Source organism: Ptychodera flava, chromosome 5 (genome assembly GCF_041260155.1).
Source record: "Ptychodera flava strain L36383 chromosome 5, AS_Pfla_20210202, whole genome shotgun sequence".
NCBI lineage: Eukaryota > Metazoa > Hemichordata > Enteropneusta > Ptychoderidae > Ptychodera > Ptychodera flava.
The window spans coordinates 43,945,375-43,965,241 of NC_091932.1; the positions used below are offsets into that span (position 1 = coordinate 43,945,375).

Consider the following 19,867-nt stretch of genomic DNA (forward strand, 5'->3'; position numbering starts at 1 on the left):
ACAAGCATCATGGGATTACTAAGATGACATGTCCATTTCAGACACTTACCAGTACATGCAGGAGTGACAGATTTACCTTGTATTATGTAAACTGAAAAACTATTTTTTTTTGGTTGCTTGTATTCCTCATGAAACAGCATTGCTGAGTTCCTGACACTGAGATCACTATCTCTGCATCAGTAATCAACAGTGGATACACAAAACAAAAGAACCAAAAAAGTTACAAAATGTTAAAGCCTAAAATGTAGTTTATCAACACTATCTTCCAGTAAACAATACAGTTTATCCACACTATCTTCCAGTAAACAATACAGTTTATCCACACTATCTTCCAGTAAACAATACAGTTTATCAACACTATCTTCCAGTAAACAATACAGTTTATCCACACTATCTTCAAGTAAACAATACAGTTTATCAACACTATCTTCCAGTAAACAATACAGTTTATCAACACTATCTACAATGTTCTTCTCTGGCTGTATATTCTACTTTTGTACAATGTAGCAATTTTGTCATAAACCTACCTACCTCATGCAAGCAACCTCAGATCTCACATTCAACTACAACATGTCTTGGCCACTTGCTGCACAATGCATTCATTTGCTTGTTCACACATCTCCAAACAACTGCCATTCTGACGGACTGCAATCTAAGTGTGGTTGGTTGATCATTGTGCACACACCCCTTTGCTCAAAATGAAAGACTCCAGAAGCAGTTCTGGTCCTGTCTGCCCATCAGTTAGCTGGTTTGTCAATTTTCTCCAAAGAAGGGTCGCCGAACTCTCACAACCCCTGAAACCTCATTTGTCATGACTTGTTATAACGTGTCCCCTGCTGATTCTCACAGTGTCCCTCATAAAACCATCAAAGCAACAATAGTGAACTTATTCCCCCTTCAAACAATGGTGATGACCCTACTAATGTCACTTTCCCACACTCAACACCAACTGGAAGTGACACTAGAAACATCCTTTATGTAATTCTAGCCAAATCTTCTGACATTAATTTCAGAAATGAGTTGTACAAAGCTAAAAACTGTATCCTATTCATTGAGTGAACTACATGCACACATACCCATATTACCGGTACATGCAGTTGATAATTTTTGTATACAAGACACATGGTATTATATCTCTGACACTTGTTGTGTACCGGAATTTTGTGGGTAACACATTCTCTGAAACAAAGATACGACAATTATCATATTATCTCTGACACTTGCTGTTTGTTTAAATTTTGTTGGTAAAACTTCCTCTGATGCAAAGATACATAACATATTTTTGGCTTGACTGTTGAACAACGTACACCTGTTGTCTTCTTACATCAGCACAGAGCACCCTGCAACTTTCAAAACTAATAGTTTTGAATGAATGGTCAAATTTTCCATGTATTTTGAAATGGACAAGGGATTGGAGAACACATGGCTATGGTTTTGGACACTAAGGCAACAAAGTGAATGGATGGATGGATATATGCATGGCTGGTGGGGAGTAAGGGGGGGGGGCAGAAGAACAGATGAATGGGTGGGGAGGAAAATACAGGTTGGTCTAATAGATGGATGAGCTGGGTAAATCATAAATAATAGTCATTTGTGTCTGTTAATGTTTACTGATTTGTCAAGAGACATGGCTGGATGCTAAAGTCGTAAGAGTTTAGAAATATACAGTCTGAAAAATGGAAAAATGGAAATGGGAGTATAAAGTACAGTTGTTTGCTTGAGGCATTTATGTACAAACTTGAAAGCAATGCACTCTTTTTAATGATTACAATAGTCATTACATGAATGAAAGAATAAATGAGCAAATAGAAGAATGAATGGATGGGTAATGACACAGCATTATCATGGGAACATAAATGAACAAATAATTGAAATATTGGTGTTGGTCTTTTGGTAGATAAAGATAGGCAAGTCTATGAAGTCCTAAGATGCACTTACAAATTGATGATGATGGCAACAATGACAGAACAAAGTAATATGTGACCACATCTTATCAGTGTTCTTCAACTGATCTGATGATGTTGTTGTACTGTTCCTCTAGAATAACATGGAAGATAGCACAGACTGTGTCACTTCTATTTCTTTCTCTAACTTTTTTCAGATTGTTTGCATCACAGATTTGCCCTCCACAAAAGACAACCCATGTGTATTAGAAAGTCCTCACTGAGTGGACACTCTATTCTAACAGTGTCGATACACAGAGAGTAAAACATCACGTATGTTTGACAACACTGCGTGCCTTGTCTTCATAATGCTTTAACATGTTGGTACATTCATTGCTACACCTTGAAACTTGCCATTTCTAAAAATACCAGTGATAGTTTTAAATGCCCTCGGCAGAAAGCTTACAATGTGTAAATAACCTATTCATGAATCTTTGGAAAACTTTCAAAGACAAAGACAGACCACACCTGCAAAGTTCAATTCTTCAGACAAAAAACCCAATTTAAGTGAATGCCTTACAGATATATCGATGAGTCACCTTCATCCAGGCTTCAATTCATGGTCACATGACTGATGACCATGGGTTAAAGGTCATGACCTGCATATTAGAATATTTGCAAGTGCGAGCTACCTTTTAAGAACTCAAAAAATGTCAATTCATCTAAAATATGTTGACAAAACAAGAAGGTAGCCCTAGATATTTCATTTCTAAATATTACAATCTGCTGGAAAGAGATTTCCAGGAACCAAGCATGTACTGTGGAACAAATACCGTAAATAGGATGTCATGTTTGAATATTTCAATTCACAAACCAGAGAATTAATCAAATTATGTGTAAACTACTGCAAAAGTCATGATGTCTTTAAGGCAATAACGAAGGATTCAAAATGGGCGTTGGTTGCTATCACTGGCAACGTTCGAAACGCACACTTTTGCACATGCAAAATCTTACTGTTCCATTGTTTTCTACGGATTTTCGACTCCTGGTATTTTGAAAATGCTCAAAATCTTTCAACTCTCTCAAAATTGTTAACCAATTTAGCTGACTTTTGGTAGGGTTATTGATGTCATACATGAGAAAATAGATAAGCATGTGTTTCTAAAAATTCCGGACCATTTATGAGATATTGCCGTAAAACCCTTCAAAACTTTACAAAATGACACAGTAGATATTTTCCTGTTCAAAAATCATTTGTTCTTGAACAGATAACCTAATCCATGCTAGGGGCTCTCAACAAATATCTCATGTGTTACATTCTGAACTTTTGGAAAATTTGGTGCAAATTTGTAGGAGCTGAAATGTTTTAGGCCTAAAGTAGAGCTGTGAAAATTTGATATGTGTGACGCCACGGACCAATCGTGCGACAAACGTGCGTCTTTTGGAATGGTATGGTTCTGTAAATCTTTATTATGCAAAGAAAACCATGAAAACTTTGCATTTTGATTGATTTTGGAAATTACCCTTAGCAACTGTTGCTTAGCAATATGAATCCTTCAGTATCGCCTTAAAGTTAAGAAATGATCACAAAGTGTATCACATTTGATAAAATGATGTGAACAGTTACCTTCTCCCTATCTATTTGATACATGTAGGTGTTTTATTTCCTTGAAAATACCGTCATTTTTATGTAAAATAAAAAACCCATAAAATTGTTATTTGAAGACTGTTACCAAAAAATAGGACAGCTTGTTTCGGCTCTGTTATTTTACTCCAAGACTTAACAAGAACATGAAGACAAATTTATCTTCAGATTTCATCTAAATCTTGTCTTTTGATGATTCACAATACACTGTACAAATCCTTGAAGCTATAGCTCTAACCCAATCTTGATGTCATCACACTATAGCTGTTTTTATGTCCATGTCCTTTGGGTAGAAGACACTTTAAAATTTATATGTATCTACTTGATACATCAGTGAAATATCACTATAATGATAATTTTATAAGCTGCCAGTATTGGTAGTATCCTATTACAGATTGGGGCAGCATTTCTGTGAGTCACATCCTAGAAAATCTGTTGTCGGATCTTAAATTACACATGTTCACACTCTGGTTGATGGACACACATGGTCCACAGAACAACGACAATTACAAAAGTAGCTTGGACTTTAAGGTATTTTGAACAGGGCTGGCTAAAAATAGCCAGTGACGTAATAAAACAAATATGTGGATGTCTGAACTCAAAGGAACAAAAGCAGAGTTACAGTTGAACAGGTAATTCCTAACCTAACCACTGGATTGAAGATCCACAACTGAATACCGGAACTTCTACCAGTAATATACTGAACTGGACATTTCTTGTCTTTGTTGAATAAAAATATCACTTCAAGATAAAATGCTTGAAGCGGGATAATAATAACCCCAACGCAATGCAATGAAGATTGATCATGAAAATTCATTTTTGGTTAATTCTTTTAAAAAATTGTAAAATACAGACTCCCTAATATATATTTGTCATATTATCTGCTTTCAATTAAACTGGGTAAGCAAAGTACAAGAAGTCACTACTTCACATTCAGCCTGGGTCATACTTGATAACTTGAAGATACATTACTCTGTTTTAAATTTATTTCGTTTTCTTTTACAAACACTCCTAAACAGTTTTGAAACTTGTGCCAACAATATCTACCATCAAATTTGAGTGTTAAACTCAAAACACAATGAGAAAGTTTTATTATAATAACTGTTTTTAGCTGAGGAATGGAATTCTCCATTTCTACCAGTACATGTACCAGTATGTCAATAAGTATCATTACAGTGGTAATGAACCGCCAAATATTTTTTTAAATTTTTAATGATTGATCCAACAAATTGTGATGTGATCACAGAGTGAAAATGTTAACTGAAGTAATAACGTATTTATTTAAGTTAATAACTATCAAAGTCATATCAGTGGTTAGTGGTAATGTGAATATTTAAAACAACCTGTTGATGGTACAGGATACAAGATATGGAAGTTTTTTCAGAAGTTTTCCAAATCAATTGAGTGGTGATAAGATGAAAAACTCATACGAATTGAGTTATTTTACCTGCATATCCTGCAACAGGATGATATAACAGCAGTCACAAGAAGTAGACAGCAGAAATGCCAGGGCTCTGGGACCATGCGTGTAAACACACTGACACTATTGAGTTACTTGTGAACCAAAATAAACTGTTCATTGATTGGCTGATATTATTTCTGCCTTGGTATCCTTGTCTGTCATTGGTTTGTTTTGTTTTTTTTAAACCGTTAGTTTGTGAGTGGGTACAGAATTATGACTGTGGCATGACGGAATTTGATGTATGTTTTATTAGTTGTACATTACTTCAGAGACAAGATAACCTTATGAAACAAGAAGGGCATGTGTATGTTTTCAAACTTCCTTTCCTAATACCATAAAGATAAAGAGTAAAATATTAATATTAGAAACTTCAACACACTTTATTCTTTAGTTTCTAAAGATTGCAATGTATGTGGTGACTTAATAAATCACAACATAGTGTCCTGGCAGTCCATTTTCTGAATCAAACACTGTGAATGAGTAACAGTAATATTTCATTGTGAGCTGGTACTGACACACCTACATGTATGTTCTCTGACGTACAACATGTACCTGATCTGTTCACTGGGATTATCCAATCAAAACAGAATGTAGCAGTAATAGCGATTCACTCTATCAACACTGTCTATATATGGTTGCCAGCCTAAGAATCCCCAAACACAGAAATGTTTTGATTTGTGTTCTGTTCCTTTTAGAGCTTTGTGTTCAGCAAGTATTCCTTACTTCAATTTGATTCACAAACATCAGACATAAACATCAGATGTAAACAGAATTGACCATTAACGCTTTGAGCTCTGTAATTTTTTTCCATCAAATTTAAATGCAACATTTTATGGATTTTTATGAATTTTTCTGTAATTTGTTTGATAATTTTGGACCAAATGCACATCACATTTCATTTGGTTACAGTTTTTCATCAAAATTTTGGCAAAAATCTAAAAAAAATTGACTGGGGTATAGCATCTTTATACCATAAAGGTGACAAAAATTTACTTTGGCGCTCAAAGGGTTAAAAGATCAATGTTGTCCGCATCCTGCATCCTTCAGCAAAGTTTTAATTCACACAAAATTTAACATGAATTGAGTACGGTCGACGTTTAAAATATGAAATCATTTGGATCTGTGAAGAGTTGTTCACTGACTGACACTGAGAAACGAATGACAGGTTTTGCACATCTAAAATACCCCCCCCCCCCCGGTACTGTAACACACACTGAAATAGACAGTGAAATGTCATCACTGTAGTCACTACGATCTACCAGGAGGGCGGCTAGAATTACTGTTTTCAATCTTATTACAGTGAAATGTGATTTTAGAATTCTTCTAGCTGTGATGACAGATACAAAACAGCTTTGGTATGGTACATGTGTGTCTGGTGTACACAGGTGTCATCTTTCAGTGAATGTACATGCCACTCAGCAGTGAAATGGAAAACAGCTACCGACATGATGTAATGCTGGGTAAATATTGCATAGACAGCCACTGAGATCAATGGTTTACATGTCAGGGATAATTTCAACCAACCTTGAATGACAAAACCACAATTCAGCCCTCTTCAGACTGTACAATACAGAACTCCATGTACGATAATTAGGTTGTCAATAGCTCCATGGCGGTATCGGACACTTCAAAATGCAATCCACATCAACCGACTTTGGTTACTGATTGATGTAATTTATCGCTGAGCTCAGAGTGGTATCAGCGGTTTTAAACAGAAACGTTATTGTACAGGGTCACGGGGTCATTTGGTGTCTCATGGGTCAACATTTGTGATAAATTATTGCAATCTGGCACATTAAAAGTACATCAATATCTAACTAACTCCAAGACTTTGTCTTCTGTAGGTGTGTTTATAAGATGACATCATGAAGGAGGACCAAATATAGAATGAAACATACCTGTAATGGTAACAATATCAGTCTCATCTCTGTGATGACGTACTTTGTGATTTATTTAGAGTCCACATGTTATCAAAGTTGATTCAGCATTTATGTCATGTCAGTATGTAAACAAATAAATTACAGAACAAAAACAGTGTGTTTATTCAAACATTCACAAATGTCTTTTTTTTAATGAAAACCATCCTTTAATAGGAAAGACATGCATGATAAGAGTGAAGAAATATTTTGTCACAAAATATAGACTACCTGCCATTACAGCATTTAGTACATGTACATTAACTTAGACATGATAAAACATGTTAAAGTTCAATACTGGACAAATTGTTATTTAACGTCAAATTAAGGGGAGACCCACCTTCCTTGGGTGATTTTGGTCATTTTTTGTTTTATGGTAATTGTTATTATATTACCATGCCCTGTCCATTGCGTTTTAATTGGCTGAGCTGAACCACGTGACTGCCCACAAATACACAGTAATGGTTTGTTTTCATGCCCGTGAATACGAATAATATCGTAAACACAGTAACTTTACGGCTAAAATGAAAATTGTGATTTGTACAAAGATCATGATCAACCACAAAATAAAATGGAGCATTTGCGGGCCAAGTTTAGACGCTTTTTTCAAAAAAAACTCCAGATTTGCAAAATTTTTGCAGCGCGCACACTACTCACTGACAGGTTCTGGGGCCGCATTGTCGTTCGCACGGGAAATTTTTGTAAATTTTGACGTTTTTTTGATAATATAATTGAAATAACAGACTCTGCACTGACCATTAACGTTCATTTATGGGTGCGGGCTCGAGGAAAGCCAAATTTTAACGGGCTCGGCAAGCCTCGCCCGTTAATTTTTGGCTTTCCTCTTGCCCTTGTCCCTAAATAAACGTTTATGGTCAGCGCGTCACCCGTTATTTCTACATTTAACGTCAATTGTAACTTGAAGATAAAACTTCTCATACAGACTTGTTGCAAATTCTTACAGTGTTTCAAAACATTTTTCAAAGTATTTTTTTAAATTTATTGGATACAATAAATGCATCTCTTCCACAGCCAATTGTGGCAAACCTCATTGCATCAGATTGGATAAACAGGCATTAAAAGTATGAAATACAGGCTACATACAGAAGGGAAGAAGGACAGTATTTGTCCAGCTTACTTTGCAGTAACCAATAGTTTATAATAACATAGGGCCAAAGTCCCTGAAGCTACTATACACATGGATACAAAATTAAGTATTTCCTGACTGTATGAAATTATCTAACTAAGGTCATCCTAGGGACCTGTAAACCAAATATTAAAGCTGTCCGACCAGCGGTTTTGAAAAAATAAGCGACTCAACAGTTGACAGAGCTCTGCTGTGTGATGTAGAGAATAACCTTCTGTGACACATGTATTGATGAAGAAGGTGGATATCTTTGATAGCTCATTTTAGGATAGCCTGACCAAAAGTGGAAAAAAAAATTCCGTAAAAATACAGATTTGCATATTTCATCACAATTTTAACAAATCTAAGTTGGGTTATCCCTAGGGACCTGTATACCAAATAACAAAGCTGTCTGACCAGTGGTTATGAAGAAGATTTTTTATCAAAAAAGCCTTTTTGGTGCTAATTTGCATATTTTCAACAATATCAAAAATTAATAAAAAGAGTTTCTCAAAATCACATATTTTATCCACACAACAAATATCAAATCAGTAAGTACTGCAGTTCTCAAGATATTTGAGAGGACAGATGCTTCACAAACGGACATACATACATACATACATACATACATACATACATACATACATACATACATACATACATACATACATACTGACATACTGACATACATACTGACATACTGACAGTGCACGCCAGACAGATACCCATCCCAATACCTTCTATGGACTATATTAGTCTATAGTAGCTAATAAAGGAGAGTTATTTACATTCTAATTAAAGTAAACAAGACTTGCTTAAATCAAGATTTTCGTCATAAAAAAAACAGCGTATCTGTCAGCTTATAAAGAATCTTAAGCTGATTATCTTTTTATCAGTATTTTCATCCTATTAACGAAGCACATTTTAACTTTCAAATTAACATGATTGTAAGTAAGTTCTGTTGAATAAGTTGAGACTGTAAGTACTCAGAGAAAGCACACTGAAGAGACAAATGTTTGAAACTTAAGAAGTTCAAGGTCATCAAAAGCATCATGTAACACTTTCATTGCACTGTTTACACAGATTGCATAATTGCTATAAATAGCACATGAGGAATCTTACAGCCCAGCTTTACCATAAAAACCCTATCACTTTGACCACTCTTTTAATTCACCACTCTATTTTTTTCCTCAAAAAGTAATCTTATTTTATCCTTACCAAGTCAACCATAAATGGAAATTAGAACTTTCTGTATCCCTTTTTATTTGACCACCCTATCATGACAAACAATTTTGAGCAATTTCTTTTAGATAACATGCAGGGCACAATAAATGACAGTTCAGAATATGTCAAAGTTGGGATTCAAGAAAGTTGCCTTTACATGTTTTAATCCTCCAAGATGGTAAGCATTTCACTATGAACTGTCAAAAAAAGTTGAACTTTGTGATAATTCTACACTAAAATTATTTTGGCTTTGATGATTTCCTAATTAATTCTATTATTTAAAATCATATTAATTATTTTTTCTGGGTGAATTGATAGGGTTTATACAGTACAAGAATTACATACAATGTAAGTCAAATTTTGATCAAAAATGACAATAAAAATTCCTTAAAAATACAGATTTGCATATTTCATCACAATTTGAACAAATCTAAGTTGGGTTGTCCCTAGGGACCTGTATATCAAATAACAAAGCTGTCTGACCAGTGGTTATGAAGAAGAAGATTTTTTACCAAAAACGCCTTTTTTGGCATTAATTTGCCTATTTTCAACAATATCAAAAAATGAAAAAAATTAGTTTCTCAAAATCATATTTTTCATCTACACAACAAATATCAAATCAGTGAGTACTGCGGTTCTCAAGATATTTGAGTGGACGGACGCCTCACAAACGGACATACATACATACATACATACATACATACATACATACAGACTGACGACGGACGCCGGACGGATACCCATCCCAATAGCTTCTATAGACTATAGTCTATAGTAGCTAATAATACAGTAATTAGCAAAAAGAATTCAGTGGTATGTCATGCCAAAGGAAAGTTAATCTGATAAAAATCCCTGTTGGCCAGATGTGTGGTCCCTCTAGCTCATTACTATGTAGAAATTACACTATACGATGTCTGGGTGTTTGTCCAGGTTGGGAAAATATTAAAATTAGACACAAATTGACACAAATGTCTGTTGCTTGTATGTGTTTCATTTTAGCAGTTATTTTGCTGTACACTGCTGTTCAACCAGTTTTCAACTACGCCCATAAGAGGATTTGAGCATTCACAGAGCACACATCCATAGCTACGCTGTATCACAACAACGCTGTATCATAGCTATGCTTTATCTAAAACCATCAATACAGTTTGTTACTTACAATTTTTGCTGCTAGTGATTCATACCTTTGTGATGTGAAGTAATTTTATGAGGAACCAGACAAACAGAAATGAAAGCAGGAGACACATAAAAAGTAAAATAATTTTATGAATACAAAAGAAAGGAAACAGAGGACACACGGTGAGAAAAAAGACAAAGAAAATGAAAGCACCGGAAAAGAATGTTAAGCAGATGAAATTATTGGTGTTTGGAATGTGATATCTGCAGGATACTGATTATATCCGCTGTAAAAGTAGAAGTGAAAGATTATAATATTACAGAATTTCTTTCGTGTGTCTCTTTCATAAACAGAGAGAAAATTACTTTGAAAGAAACCATGAAACATTTAATGGATCACTTCTAGTTTTGTCTGTGGTTATCACATTTCACATTTCAACCTGATGGTTGTATAGCAAAATGCATGTACATAGACAGGTACTTTAGCTTGTTATACCAAACGAAACATGGCTCAAACTTAAAGATGCAAAATCTTCTGTCCATAATGAAAGATCACATGAAGTATCCCAAAGCCGTTGGAACCACATACTCTACATGTAACATAAATCAGGGATAAGTACTTCAAGCAGTCTCTAGTCAGGGTCCAGTAAATTTGCTGTTCCTCTGGCCTAACCAAAATATTGCACTTATTTTAAAAGAACCCTTTGCAGGACTGGCAAACTAGATTGTAGAATTTACTTGCCTATTGATGATATTGGTCCAGAGACCAACAACTTTGGAATGGATGTGCTAACAGCTGATTAACACTTTGTACAGATCAGAATTACATCTTTATTAGAACAGAGGTCTTTGAAACTGATGAGTTAAGCAAAGCAGAAAATAAGCAAATCAAAATATATATAAATTAATAAATGTTCATCCCAAGGTAAATATCAGATTTAATTTAAAAGTCAATGACATGACTCTTTTAGATTGGATAGACAACATAAAGCAATACCCTTCATGTAACTGTTGATAATGTCAAGACCATCACTAGATATTTTATTTTACCAGACAGGCCAAACATTGATAGATTAACCTTAAGGCTTACCGTTGTGATTGGACATTCTACAGTACTTTGCCATTACGGTACATGTTTATAGAGAATTTTGTCTCATTACATACAGACACACTTGTGAAATTTTTAGGAGTGGAAGATTATGACCATGAAACTCAGAGAGTACATCACCTTCAAAACTTCATTTTACAAGGATGATAAAACATAAGGATCAATTACAAGTACTCAATAAATCCATTTTTGTTGCTTAACAGTCTTGATTTGATAGCGATCACAATTAGGGATTGTCTTATTGTACACTCAGTGTTTTCATGGTAATACAACTTCATGTTTTACTGGACAAAATGGTTGTCCTTTGAAGTTTTGCATGTGAATTAAGTCAGCATTGAAGTCAGCATTCATGGGGACCTCATGTAAAACATCCATTAATACCACCGTACAGGACACTTTGCTTTGTCAAAGGGTTTACTTTCCAATGGACAACACCTTTGTCAGGTCCCATTCATTGAAAACTTGTTTAGTTTTCTGTCCAACGGAAGTTAGAATTGAGTTACTGTGACCTTGGTCATTCTATCAAAGTGTTGATTGTTAGTTACGTTTTATTGATGTGTGGTACGTTTTTAGTGTGGAGCTGTAGAATGGCCGATGGTTGTTTTTAGCATGTTGGTTTAGAGTCTTGGATGGAAATCTCTACAGTAAATCTTAGATAAGAATGCGCAATCACATTGATGATTGGAGACTTTAATACTACAGGAGTTTTCTGATAATTGGCCCAGGCCTGTAATTGGCCCATCCACATACCGGTATATGCCCATGGGCGACTATTTTAGGGGTGGACACTTATTTTGGATTTTAGTTAGGTTTTAGTTTTGCTTGATCTTTTCAAGATACATCTCAATTTGCCTCACCCTTACAGTAAAAATTACCAATGAGCTGTAATAAAATGACTGTGACACGGCTTCTGACTGTAGCCATGATTTACATCAGACATCCCTACTGTACTAAAACTATAACTGCAAATAGAATGATCCTGAGATAGGCATTAATTGATACAATGTAGCAGTTTATATTCAGACATCTTTTTTGGGTGTTCATTAAGCTCCAGGTTTGCCCATGAAAATTTTAACCATTGTTTGGAATAAACACCTTGGGCCCATTATCAGAAAACACCTGTAATAGTCACATATTTTTATACTCTCATTGAATTTACTAAACTGCAAGATAGTTTAGAGTTTAATGAAAGGACAAACCCATTTTATCTTGTCGTTAATATTTTAAATAACACAATGTATTTCAAGGGTGATCTTTTTCCAAATTCCATAAAACTGATTCAAAGACTGACATCGCTACCATTTTGCATCTTGCATAAGGGACCGTCTCAGATTGTCGCAGAAGTTCAAGAAATGAAATCCCTTTGTTTAGATCAAAACCCCCTCCCCCCTCCCCCTAAACGAAACTTTAAAAGTGCGAAATGTTCATGTCTGTTTAAGAGTACAATGTTGCATTTTGCTATAGCTCTTAAAGACGTATTCCCCTTGCCCTATTTCAATAAAAGTAATCGATCAGATTTGAGTACTAACAGGGCATTTTACCGCATAAAAGTTTCATTTTATTTTACTTCCCCTTTTTGCATCTCTTGTGCTGTTCTTTGTCTTTGTGAACACGCAATTTGTACTTGGCAGGGGCGGCAAAAGCAAGAAACTTTGACAAGGGGGCCAAGGCATGTTCAATTATATTAACACGACTATGACCAGATGTATAACAAGAGAGAATAAAGACATCTAGTGGTTAGAGCAGATGCTTATAAATAGCACATTTAAAAATGATAGTTTTGTCTTTGTATAATTTGATGAATGAAAGGTTCAGGATACAATGTTACTATCGGTAAATTGTGTTTGGGGCACGAACAAGATGGAAACAGTTACAAATTTGTTGGTACGAGAGTGCAGTTTTTCTTTAATTTAAAATAAACACAGGAAAACTTGTGATCACAAAATAAAAGTGCGAAAGTGAAGTTCACTTATTGAATGGAGGTCAAACCCCCTCCCCCAATAAACGAATGAATTTCGCTTTTTGAACTTCTGCGACAATCTGAGACAGTCCCTAACAATGTCTATATTTGATCTAAAAGTGAATACCGGTATACTGTCCTTCAATTCCAGAATCTTACACAGATGGTCTCACTGAATCAACGAAAATAAAACCGTAAAATTGTAAAATGAAATTTCACTGCAAATTCTGCATTCAAACACCTGTTTTATGTTAATTAAGTCTGAAAAATATATGAGTAGTTCCAATCTTTACCAAAAAGTGAACAATTTACAATATTTTCACCATTTCTGCCAGTAAATATACTGGTACACAGTATATTTTGCATTTTATAGAAGAGTATCACTTGGGAATATTATGTAATGCATTTTTGTGTGAATTGAATTTGCACATTAAACAGACATACACCCACAAGATTAAGAGTGTCAATTTGCATTTTGTGAGGGTAGATCACCCGTTACATCTTTCCTTCCGGTCAACTAGCAATTTAATATTATCTCTGTACTAAACAAGTACAATTATATCTTGTCAAGCCTGAAACCTGATTTACAGAGGTTTCATGCTTGGTTGTCTATTTTGGGAGGAAATTTTCTCCCAATCCACGGTTTTTAAAATTTTATCAAAATACAGGATTTTTTGAGAAATTTTTGCACGAACATTTTTGTAGAAATTTTATATCCATAGGCTGTTTGTTTTTAGAAATTTTATCCAAATACAGGTTTTTGCAGAATATTTTATCCAAACACAGGTTTTGAGATTTTTCATCCAAGACAAAGGAGAACTTGATGATTCTTGGATCATTTGATTTGTAATATGAAATGGACAATTGCCAATCTAGCGTCACTCTACACGTATTACCACGTAGCCACACGCATGAATGGTTATAATAGCCAAGTCAAGCAGAAAAACCAAAACCGCCCAATATTTCATTCAAAACAATGTCCTCTTTCACCTTAGAAAGTGTTGGAAATCTATGATACTGCCTAGCTCACTGAAACCACAACCCTTCACCACAATGGTTTGACCCAAACCTATTGTTATCAATGGTGATTGTGGACCTGTTTACAGAGAACTAGGGGGGGGGGGGGGGTTATCGGGTTAATGAATGAAACAAACAGTCTTCTACCATCATAATTCCTTGGTGAAGTACATACAGTGTGCAACAACCACAAACTATCAGTACATTAGAGTGCTGGGGATGGTTGAGTTTTCAATATTCATATCTCTCATTACTTGGTAATTTGAATTCAACACTAGCATCATTAGTCGTAAACCCTAATGAGAGGAAATGATAGGAAATTGTATAATAATTCTGTCCCATGGGTACCTCTTGGCCAGCTATGGTTCTGAATTCATAAAGGCCTGTAAATGTGTTTGACACTAATTCAATATTCAAAACATTTTATGTATGCATATTCTGTCTAGAAACACTTCTCTTTTATATTTGATGATAAAAATTTAATAACTGCCATTAAATTTTCCATGTATAAAATTGGCAAAATATTTCTTTCAACAACAGTCATTAATAATTCTTATTAACTCAACCTTTTATTTTTCTTAATGGGTTTTAGAAATGACTTTTCTGCTAAAAACTGTTTGATTCTTTGTAACAGAATACACTATTTTGTTTTGGAAAAAATTGATGACATCATAATGCCGCTTCCACCACTGTCAAATCTAACATTCAACATGCATTCATGATGACATCATCTCATCAAGTATGACTTCACCACTGTCAGGATGGTTCTATCTTATACGTCATCTTTTGAAACCAGAAACTACATAGATAAAATTACTATTCTCAAATCCAGATACCAAATGAGACAGAAATTTTTAATGAACATGACAGCATTTGTATTTGACATGACACAAGCCGTCAGGCTTGTCTGAGATTTTGACTCATTACAAAATCTGGTGATCACAGCTTCTAGGCAGACTCCTGGAAATTCAATGCATTGACTGGCCAGGATAAGATTACTCACTGCTTCCAAGCAAATATTGAAACAATGTTGCAATGGCTGGTAAGTGTAATGAACCTGGAGGCATTGGAATGGGACAATTGAGATGTGATTCCGTATTCCCCTGCCAAGTACTTTGTCAATAGAATGATCCATGGGAAAGGGTAATTTATTTGCTGAGTTACAAATGCCATGAATTTCAGAGCATGGGAAAGCACCTCTATCACTGCAGTATATATCTTGTATCATTCAACACTTTCTTGATCAATAGAGTTCAACTACTGCCATAAAACCCAACAAGCATTGTCCAATAATGATAGGGTCGAAAGCTGATACACTGGATTACTCTGATCAACTTTGGTGCGTGGTCGACACTGAAAGTTGAACAAGCTGTGATTGGCACATTGCACTGGTACTGTATAGAGTTCACATATTTCCAGGCTGACTATCTGTCAATCTTACAATGAAATAAAACATCTTGGTAAAAGATTTGTTGATAAGAAGTTTTCCATATGGTGTTTTCCTGGTTCATGGTGTGAAAGTGACAAAATTACTATCTTGGGACTTTCAGAAATGTTTTTTACCCCATTCTAGATATACATATACCGTATATCGCACATCATCTTGAAAATATTACAAGTGTTTGACAAGTCCATGTTCTTTCAGCCTTGTTATTAAAAGACAGGATGACATCATTTTCTGGTACCCTGCACAAATTATACCGGTATACCATTGCTGTTCAGTATTATCTAATAAAATTTGACGATGATCATCATAATGTCAATGGTTATTACTTGAGTTCATGTTCAATTTTTTTCAGCATGGAAAATTAGTGTGAAAGAGATGCCTTTTGCCTTTGAACATTAAGTGAAATTTCATTTAATTTGAACACCAATAATGACTGAGAGCAGATTAGTTTTCTGAACATTTAGAAGAGTTTAGAACATTATTTGTGAATGTTCATTTCTGACAATAAAAATATCAAAGCTTTATTTCAAGACAAATTTACAACATTGACTGATGTGATTGAAACCACAGCTGAAAATACAATCTTATTCTTTGCTTGACTGCATCGGAGACATTGGTAGCAGCCATGATGGATAGGTCAAGGCAAAGGGTTAGAGAGACTGGCCGCGCCTGATGTCTCCAGGCACCAATTTCTGTGAGTTGAACAGCCAAAGAAAAACTCAGTCAAACTCAGCTTCATAGCTGTGATGTCAGACTTAACACTTGCTGAAGTAAGTGTCAAATCTTACTTTGAAACATTTTAATTTTTTTTTTCAAATTGAAGACAAGGTCACACTTCTAATTATGATGATTCTAGTACAAAGAAAGAAAGTGAACGCTTGAAATGAAATCTCAGAGTCTAAAGTTTCATTTGATTCCCAATTACAATGCAGCGTCTGTAACTTGTCCAAATATCCCAGTGTTGAAAGTTTACCTGTCCAATGTAACTATATATCTTTGATGTTTGGTCCAAATATAAACAGAAAGCTGAGTAAACATGAAATTATGATTTTCTTTGACCAGCTTGTTGACATTAACACACTGTATCTGTCTAATTATTATAAATTACCTTGCACTCAGGCCACAAGTTCAAGGAAACAAGGACACAGAACATTTGTTTAGCATGTTGCTATGCCAATATAAACACCACGGCCATAGGATTACAAATTTAAGTTCTGCGAATGGAGAAAATAAAGAGATACTTGTAGGAAATTCACCACGGCCATAATAAAACAGATCAAAGTTCTGAGAATGGAGAGAGAAAAGAGAGACTTGTAAGAAATTCAAATGCTGACTGTACTGTGTCTGAACAGGTATAAAACTTTTTAAAACCTTTGGAATTTACAGTATATTGTATCACAGAAAGGTACATTGTAACAATGAAATTTAAATGCAATATTTAGTTTTAATATGATAAACGCTTATCATTTCCAATGAAAATATTTTCTTAAAACCAACTGCTTTAACTTTTTACATTGTTTTATTCAGTTCACAAAGTTGATAGTTCTGCCTATATCATGTCAAAATGAAAACTGTAAAACTTGTCACTATTGACACAGTCTGTACACACTTGCATGTGTATGTGCAGTGTCCAATATTACAACGGAATTTAGCTCAGAGTAAAATTCACTTTTCAACAATAGCCACTGCACACAATATATTTCCTCAGTACACCTAATACTTTCTATTTCAAACACAACGATTTATCTTTAGTTATCTTCTCTTTGAAAACAAATATTTCATTGCAGAATCAGTACGTGACATTTTAATTTTGAATGTAATACACCATGGGTCGTAAAATGATAATCTAATGATGTAAAAAGAATTGAGTTGATCTCTATTGCACTATATGCCCACCAAAAACATTATGACATCATTTATTTAATCTGTTTTATTCAAATATCATCTATAGAAACCTGTATACCAAATTTCAAAGCTGTTAGACCAGTACTTTTTGAGAAACACATATTTTGACCAAAAATGGGAAAAATTGCCACAAAATTCAAAATTGCAGATTTCATCATTATTTCAATAAATATCATGTAGTTCATCTATGGAAACCTGTATACCAAATTTCAAAGCTATCAGATGAGCAGTTGTTGAAATACACATTTTTTGACCTAAAATTGCAAAAATTGCCCCAAAAATACAAAATTACAGATTTCAGGAGAAATTAAATATATATTACTTAGCTCATCTGTAGGAACCTGTATACCAATTTCAAAGCTATCAGACCAGTACTTTTTGAAAAACACGTTTTTTTGACCAAAAATAGCAAAATTGCCCCAAAATTACAAAATCGCAGATTTCATCATAATTTCTACAATATCATTAAGGTGATCTGTAGGAACCTGTATACTAAATTGCAAAGCTATCAGATGAGTACTTTTGGAAATACACATTTTTTGACCAAAAATGGCAAAAATTGCCCCAAAAATACAAAATTGCAGATTTCATCATAATTTCAATACATATCATTTAGTTCATGTGTAGGAACCTCTATACCAAATTTCAAAGCTATCAGATGAGTAGTTTTGGCAATACACATTTTTTGACCAAAAATGGCAAAAATTGCCAAAAATACAAAATTACAGATTTCATCAGAAATTCAATATATATTACTAAGTGCATCTATAGAAACCTGTATACCAAATTTCAAACTATCAGACCAGTACTTTTTGAGAAATACATTTTTTGACCAAAAATGGCAAAAATTGCCTTAAAAATGCAAATTTGCATATTTCTTCACAATTTGAACAAATCTTAAATAGATCATCCCTAGGGACATATGTACCAAATTTCAAAGCTATCTGACCGGTAGTTTTGAAGAAGAAGATTTTTAAAGATTTTTTTACCAAAAATGACAAAAATTGCCTTAAAAATACAAATATGCAAATTTCACCACGATTTGAAGAAATCTGACTGAAGTCACCATAAGTAAACTGCATATTAAATTTCAAAGCAATCGGACAAGCGGTTTGAGAAAAGAAGATTTTTTTACCAAAAACACCAAAAAATGCCCCAAAAATACAAATATGCAAATTTCACCACGATTTGAACAAACTTAAGTGAGGTCACCCCAAGTGAACCGCATATAAAATTTCAAAGCAATTGGACTTGCGGTTTCAGAGGAGAAGGCAATTGTTGACGGACGACGACGACGACGACGACGACGGACGACGGACGACGGACGACGGACGACGACGGACGACGACGGAAAATCAACCTATTTGATAAGCTCCGCGTCGCTGACAGCGGAGCTAAAAATAGGGGCTCACCGTGCAAATTTTGGTTCTAGAGAAACAAATTACTCAAGATTTACTGATATTAGAAATTCAAAAATGGCGTTAACTCTATGGAGAAAAATAAAAATTTTCGAATTTCGAAAAACTAAGCCAATGAAAAGTTTTCTTTCACCAAGAGCTTTAAAATGAACCCCCACATGTGGCATATCAGAAGAGAATTGTAAAAGTTCGAGAGTCCGAATGTCTGTCCCCGAGGTGTGTTCTACCCTATATACGATGCAAAATCAGTAAGATCAGTATTTTTGTACTGGATTGGTAGATGGGTATCTTGGATACCGTACAAAACTAAACACTGGAATGGTATCATTAAAATTTAAATTTAATCATTTACTTACTGTAGAAGTGTCCGTTGTTGCATTTATAATGTACTGAAACACTCTGATATCATTCCATTGCTCAGATAAAATTCTAATTTGAAACGTGATTATCAGGACTCTGCTACACTTCATAAAAACGACATTTGGAGTTCACAAACACTGGTAAAAATATCCGATTATCAAAAACAATGCCAGCATCAAATAAGATACCATCTGTTGTCATCACAAATATTTTACCATCTTTGTGCGGCAGTGCAGGACCAATGTACCTTCAAAAGTTGGTCGGACCGACAACATGTTGC

The 19,867-nt window shown here is 34.6% G+C and overlaps 1 protein-coding gene across 4 annotated transcripts in view; it reads right to left on the reverse strand.

Moving 5' to 3' along the window:
- The window catches only part of LOC139134059 (uncharacterized), a 51,475-nt gene that overhangs the window by 24,873 nt on the left and 6,735 nt on the right, over window positions 1–19,867 (reverse strand). The window contains exon 1 of one of the 4 annotated variants that reach the window (XM_070700933.1): window positions 6,515–6,657. The exons of 1 other annotated variant lie outside the window; for it this stretch is intronic. The gene's annotated coding sequence lies outside the window, so the exon portion shown is untranslated. Of the gene's footprint in view, window positions 1–531; window positions 856–4,975; window positions 5,088–6,514; window positions 6,658–19,867 lie in introns of those variants that run through there. 2 more of the 4 variants (XM_070700931.1, XM_070700930.1) reach the window with 2 other exon arrangements.